The sequence below is a fragment of the Trichechus manatus genome, unplaced genomic scaffold (genome assembly GCF_000243295.1).
Source record: "Trichechus manatus latirostris isolate Lorelei unplaced genomic scaffold, TriManLat1.0 scaffold00024, whole genome shotgun sequence".
In the NCBI taxonomy this organism is placed as follows: Eukaryota; Metazoa; Chordata; class Mammalia; order Sirenia; family Trichechidae; genus Trichechus; species Trichechus manatus.
The window spans coordinates 855,934-863,351 of record NW_004443960.1 but is presented as its reverse complement, the minus strand read 5'-3'; positions in this window follow the sequence as shown (position 1 = coordinate 863,351).

Here is a 7,418-nt window from a genome sequence, read left to right as displayed (position 1 = left end):
GGCAGAGGACTGTGGGGGGCTGCGGGAGGCTTTGTGCTGCCCTTTGTGACCACCCCAGCCCCCTGAGTTCTGCTGTCGGGCAAGGGCTGATGGACTGCCCAGCACTGAGGGACTGAGGCCATGATGGCAACCCAGGCATGGGCGACCCTCCTGCTGCACTGGAATGACAAGGAGGGGGGATGCCTACTGCCCACCCCTCCTGAGCGCAGGCCTAGGAGGACCTTTGTGGGGTCCAGGAATGAAGGTGTCGGACGCAGAGCTTGGGGGGAAGGCAGGGCCAGTGACGGTATGGCCCAGCGCTGCCTCAGGCCCCCTGCCCAACCCCCTGAGGCTCCTGAGCCTGAACTCAGCACTAGTGGGGGGGGGCTGCTCTAAGCAGCTGCCGTCATCTGCCTCGGGCCCCACAGTCCACCCTAAAACACCCCCCTGATACCAGGACCCCGGGCGCATGGACAGGTGGCCCGGGGGGCTTATCAGGGAGGCTGGGCACGTGGGGTGGAGGAGGAGCTTTTTACAGGAGGACAGGGTCACTCTCGGGGACCTTGTCAACGAGGATGTTGGAGGACGTGGTGTCTTATGGGCCACTCCTTCTCGCAACAAGCTACCTCTGTGGCCCACGTGGGGTCTCAGAGTCACAGGGACCCTCGGTGATCATCCTGGCCCAGAGGGTGTTCTGCAGTGGGGGTGGGGAAGGGGTCAACGCATCTCCCTCCAAGGGGCCTCAGAGCAGCTGGGAACTGGGGCATTCCCAAACCCCCACCCTTGGTCCCCCCAGAAGCCCACAGACACGCTTGCCTGCGTGGGGTCCTGGGGTTTCCCACAAACATGCGCTTGCAGTCTTCTTGGGGAGCACTGAGCCCACAGACAGCAGATGGACGAGCCGCGAGGCCGTGAGGACTCAGAGCAGAGGCAAACGTGCCGACTTACACACAGAAAGCAGACGGTCCAGGGATTTTCTCTACGGAGCAGAAAACACAGGAGGGCGATTTCTGAAGTGCAGAATGCAGGTGGACGCCAGCCCCAAGTGCCGACAGTGGGCGATGCCCTTCAGAACTGTTGGGGAGGGGGTCTGTGGAGGGGAGGCCCCAGCCTCCAGACAGCCCCCCACCCAGCCTTCCTGCCTGCAGCCTGCTCCATGGAGCAGGAGCTGAGCAGCCCCCTCCCCTGGCTGCCCTCGTAACCCACGTCTGGGATGGGGGCCGCTCTGCTCCCCCTGCTGTGATGGGCAGCCCACCCCTGCCTCACAGAGCACCCCAGTGGTCTGCCTTCCCAGGCCATAGGGCAAGGGTGCAGGGGCTCAGCTCACACCGTTCATCCGCCTTAAATGCCAGGCTGCCGAGGGGCTGTTGTTCGTTCATTTAGCAAACGCTTACTGGCGTAAGCCAGGCCCATCTGAGGCTCGAAAACAGGGCAGGTCTGGTGCCAGAGAGCCTTGTCCGAGGCCCGGAAGAGCCTTCGAGGGGACCCCCGAACCAAGGCCGGGAGCACGGCCTCTCTGAGCTGCTTGTAAGGCAGTCAGGGTCAGCAGCTGGGAGCGTGGGCAGGACTTGATCAGAGCAGGGAAGGCATTCCTGATGGGTGGGCAGAACGAGAGGCAAAGGTGGGAGATGGCGGTGTACCCGGTATGTTCCAGGGTCTTGGAGGAGCCTGGCTGAGCAGGAGGAGACTTCACAGGGGCACTGAGGCTTCAGGGGGACCAGAGCTGAGATTTCTGCAAAGAGCCAGAATGCAGCTGGGGGTGGGCAATGGGGAGCCATAGATGGTTCTTGAGCAAAGCCATCGTCTTAGTTACGTAGGCACCATAACGAAAATACCACAGTGGGTCACCTTAGAGAACAGAAATGTTTTCTCGTGGTTCTGGAGGCTTGAAGTCCAAATTCAGGGCATCTGCTCTAGGGGACGGTCTGCTTTGTCTCTTCAGATTCTAGCAGCTGTGTCCACCTTTGGAGTTTCTGGGCTTGTAGGAGCATCCAGCCTGTCTTCTCACAGCATCTCCCCTGTGTGTGTCCCTGTCCTGCTCTGTTTATAAGACATTGCTCAGAACAGAGTGGGTTTAGAGGCCCCCCACCCCAGCATGACCTCCTTAACAGCGAAGAAAACCCCTATTTCCAAACAGGGTCATACTCACAGGCACTGGGCTTAGGGCTTCCACATAACTTTTTCTGGGACACGATTCGATCTGTAACAGCCGTCTTGTGCTGGTTCCTGGAGGCAGGCTGAGGGGACATGTGGGTGCAGAGAGTGAGCACCCCAGAACCAGTGTGTCCTGGCCCAGCCTGGGCTCCCCCTGCCTGTCTCTTGGGCTGGCCCTGACTGTCTGTTATGGATTGAATTATGTCCCCCAAAGAAATGTGTTGTAAATCCTGACCCCTATAACTGTGGTTATAATCCCCTTCGGGCATGGGTTGTCTTTGCTATGTTAATGAGGCAGGATTAGTGATGGGTGTATCTTAAGTCAATCTCTTTTGAGATAGAAAAGAAAAGATTAAGCAAGCAGAGATGGGGGAAGGCAGACGATACACCACATGAAGGTCACCAAGGAACCAAGGACAGACCTTCCTCCAGAGCTGACAGAGAGAGAAAGCCTTCCCCTAGAGCGGGCTCCCTGAATTCTGACTTCTAGCCTCCTAAACTGTAACAACCTGTGTTATGCAGATGACACAACCTTGCTTGCTGAAAGTGAAGAGAACTTAAAGCACTGACTGACGAAGGTCAAAGACTGCAGCCATCAGTATGGATTACACCTCAACATAAAGAAAAACATCTTTACAACTGAACCAAGAAGCAACATCATGATGAATGGAGAAAATATTGAAGTTGTCAAGGATTTCATTTTACTTGGATCCACAATCAACAAGCATGGAAGCAGCAGTCAAGAAATCAAATGATACATTGTGTTGGGTAAATCTACTGCAAAAGACCTCTTGAAAGTTTAAAACTCAAAGATGTCACCTCGAAGACAAAGGTGCACCCGACCCAAGCCATGGTGTTTTCAATCCTCCCATATGCACGCGAAAGCTAGACAATGAATAAGGAAGATAGAAGAAGAAATGATGCCTTTGAATTATAGTGTTGCCGAAGAGTATTGGATATACCACGGACTGCCGGAAGAATGAACAAATCTGTCTTGGAAGAAGTACAGCCAGGATGCTCCTTAGAAGAGAGGATGGTGAGACTTCGTCTTGCACACTTTGGACATGTTATCAGGAGGGACCGTTCCCTGGAGAAGGACATCACGCTTGGTAAAGTAGACAACCATCAAAAGAGAGGAAGACCCTCAACGAGATGGATTGACGCAGCGGCTGCAACAATGGGCTCAGGTACAACAATGATAGTGAAGATGGCGCAGGACCTGACGGTGTTCCGTTCTGTTGTACATGAGGTTGCTATGAGTTGGAACCAACTCGGCAGCACTTAGCAACAACAACAAATTGTGAGAAAATAAATTTATGTTTGTTAAAGCCACCCGCTTGTGGTATCTCTGTTATAGCAGCGCTAGGTAACTAAGACAGGGTCCCAGGTCCCCATGTCCCCATGTCCCCATATCCCCTAACATCCACGCCTTTTCCTGCTCAGCGACTCTCCATAGGACCCCAGATGAGCAGGTGCCATGGAGGCAGCCCCCAGGGCTGATCGGAAGCCCGACCCCAGGCTACACCCAGGGTGCTGCCCTAGAGCTGGTGGCCCACAGCCCCTCAGCACCCTCAGCCCTCATGGGACCCTGAGACTCCCCCAAACCCTCCTTAGTCCTGCCTGCTCCAGACCCAGGCAACCATGCCCTTCCGGAACCTTCCAGTGTGTGTAGATGCTGAGGTGCACGGGGGCAGCCTAGAGACCAACCCACCGAACCTTGGCTGTCTCTATTGATCCGGGGACAATTACAGACAGTGTGCCCCATTACTGCCCTCATGTTCCATTAAGAGTTTTAAAATAACAATTTGCCACCAATTCTGAGGGCCAAAGGTCAGGGCAGGAAGCCGTGACGGCTGGGTAGCGGTGTTGTAAACATCATCTCTGTTATGGGTGAACTGTGCCCCCCGAAAAACATGTTCAAATCCTAACCCCTGTACCCGTGATGGAGAACTTGTTTGGAAGTAGGGTCTTTGCAGATACAATCAGTTAAGTTGGCATGAGGTCACACGAGTGTTGTTGATAGGTGCTGTCCAGTCGGTTCTGACTCAGAGCGACCCTGTGTACAACAGAACCAAACACCGCCTGGTCCTGCGCCGTCCTTGCAATCATTATGCTTGAGCCCATTGTTGTAGCCACCGTATCAATCCATCTCGTTGAGGGTCTTCCTCTCTTTTGATGACCCTCTACTTTACCCAGCATGATGTCCTTCTCCAGGGACTGATCCCTCCTCATAACATGTCCAAAGTATGTAAGACGTAACCTCGCCATTCTTGCTTCTAAGAAGCATTCTGGCTGTACTTCTTCCAAGACTGATTTGTTTGTTCTTTTGCCAGTCCATGGTATATTCACTATTCTCCACCAACACTGTAACTCAAAGGCATCAATTCTTCTTTGGTCCTCCTTATTCACTGTCCAGACTTACCTGCATATGATGCGATTGAAAATACCATGGCTTGGGTCAGGCCACCTTAGTCCTCAAAGTGACGCCTTTGTTTTTCAACACCTTAAAGAGGTCTTTTGCAGCAGATTTGCCCAATGCAATGTGTCCTTTGATTTCTTGACTGCTGCTTCCTTGTGTGCTGATTGTAGATCCAAGTAAAATGAAATCCTTGACAACTTCAATCCTTTCTCCATTTATCATGATGTTGCTTGTTGGTTCAGTTGTGAGGATTTTTGGTTTCTTTCTGTTGAGGCGTAATCCATACTATGGTCTTTGATCTTCTTCAGTAAGTGCTTCAGATCCTCTGCTTCCAGCAAGCGAGGTTGTGTCATCTGCGTAACGCAGGTTGTTAAGGCATCTTCCTCCAATCCCGATGCCACGTTCTTCTTCACATAGTCCAGCTTCTTAGATTATTTGCTCAGCATACAGATTGAATAGTTATGGTGAAAGGATACACCCCTGACGCACACCTTTCCTGACTTTCAACCACACAGTATCCCCCGTTCTATTTGAACGGCTGCTCTTGGTCTATCCAGTACGACGTGCGTGCTTGTAAGAAAAGCGGTAGAGACCCAGGGGGAGGACGCCGCGTGACACGAGGCAGACGCTGGAGCAATGCAGCCACAAGCCCAGGAACACCTGAGGCCACCAGACCCTGGAGGAGGCAAGGAAGGATCCTCCCCTAAAGCCTTTGGAACGCGGGCCTGCCAACACACTAAACTGGGACTCCGAGCCTTCAGAACTAGGAGAGAGGAAATTGCTGTTGATTTAAACAACCCGACTCACTGTGAACCCACATGTGTCTAATTTTTCAGAAGTAGATTGCCAGGCCTTTCTTCTGAGGCAGCCCTGGGTGGACTCGAACCTCCAACCTTTCAGTTAGCAGTGGAGTGTGTTCACCGTTTGTGCCACCCAGGGCTCCTTAAGCCACCCAGTTGGTGGTAAGCAGTTAGGGTAGTCACAGGAAACCAGCACCCCACCAAGTGAGGGGCATTTTACCACCACCACCCTCCTGGGGTGGCTGGGGAGCAGCAGGCCCCTCCCCTGGGCCTCCACCACTCCAGGCCTTGCTGCCAGCTCCAGAGCCCACGAGACCCCAGGAAGATCTGCTTTTGCTGCCCCTGGATGCGTGGAGGGCCCCCCAACCCCCACCCTCACATCTGCTGTTTAGTGAACTCGGTGCCCACCCTCTGGGGCCTCAGCTTCCTCAGCTCATGGTGTGGGGAGGCAGGCACAGAAAGTCCATGAATGGGCAGCCGGGGGGCCTCCTGAGGTCGTGGGGCACGAAGCTGAGACCCGGATGAGGGCCTGGCCCTGGCTGGAGCCCCTGATCTACCGTAGGTGTGGATGGACCCAGGGGGCAGCTAGGGGAGGCGGGAAGGCATAGCAGACCCCCAGCTCAAGGCCCAGTGGAAACCCCCACCCCCTGCTCGGGTCGGGGGAGGTGGCCAGCTCCCTTCCTCCCTCCAACTCCCCTTTCGGGAAGATCCTGTTGTCATGGAAACGAACCACGTTGAACCACAGCCATCTGGGTCCCTCTCTGGCCACGGCCTGGTGTGGGTGGAGCCAGGCAGCCTCTCCTCCCCAGATCTGTTAACCACGACTTCAGATTCTGGGGGCCCCCAGCTGCCGCCCCGACCCATCTCCCACGTGCTCTCCCAGCCACCCTGGCCAGTGAACAGGCCAGGCATGAGCTCCTTCCGGCCCCAGAATGGGGGACGAGCCCCTTGTTGTCCCCTCAGCCTGGACCCTCAAGAGCCCGGCTCCCTCTGTGGATGGGGTGCAGGGCCGTCCTGCCTTGAGCACCCGCCTCCTCCTCTCCCACCAGATAGCGGCCCTCTGCTCCCTCCTTCCTGGTCTTCTCCTCGGCCCAGCCCCACACCGGTGGGCCCCGCAAGAAACACTTGCCAGGCCCAGCCTCCCCGGGAGCCCCTGCCTCCCACAGTCTCCCCTTCTCCTCCAGTTCGTGGCTGAGCAACCCACTTCCCCTCACACAGAGACCACGGAAAACCCGCGGTGCAGCCCTCACGCCCAAACTTCAGACTCCCCATAGCAGCCCTAAGTCACAACCACTGTCACCTTTGATACAGACAACCGACGTCTTAGGTAAAAAGTGAGCAAATGAGTCTTCAGCCATTCCCCTATTCTTACTGATTTGTAATGCTCGGAGGAAGAGCTGAGTGCTGGAGACAAGCCCCCTCTTACTGCCAACCAGCCACCCCCTTCCACCCCCCTCACCTGGGGAACTCTGCCAGCCCCCACCACATCCCCGGGCAGTGGGTCATGTCCCAGGCCTCGGGCTACCCCTACACAGGGAGACCAAGCTATCCCAGCCCCAACATGCCCAGTGCTCGGCCACTCCAGGGCAGAGTCCACGCCAGCAGCTGTCCCTCCACCCTCGGTGGCTCTCCAGGGCTCTGGCCGTGGTCAGAGTGAGCCCTCAGGGAGGGACGCCAGCCTGGCCCACAGCAGACACCCCGGCCCCTCAGCCTCCTCTGTAGGCTGGTTAAAGCCTCATCTAGGCTGGGCCTCAGGAGCTCAGGAGAAAGGGGGGTGGGCCAGGCAGTCTGGGCTGGAGGGCAGGAGGGGCCGAGGAGAAGGAAGTGACCGAGGCCCCAACACCCGGGATCAGCCTGGCCAGCGAGGAGGGGCTGGTGGGGACGGGGGAGACGGGGGGCAGCCGGAGGTGGGCTGCAGGGAGCCGGGGCAGGTGTGGGGGCACACACTGCAGTGGGCAGCGTGGCCCCCCAGGAGAGCATTTCCTGTAAATCTGGGGCGGGTGGTGTTTGTTGGAAGGAGAGGCGCCCGCAGGTCCCTTTTTGCTCAGGAAGAGCAGATCCCCGGT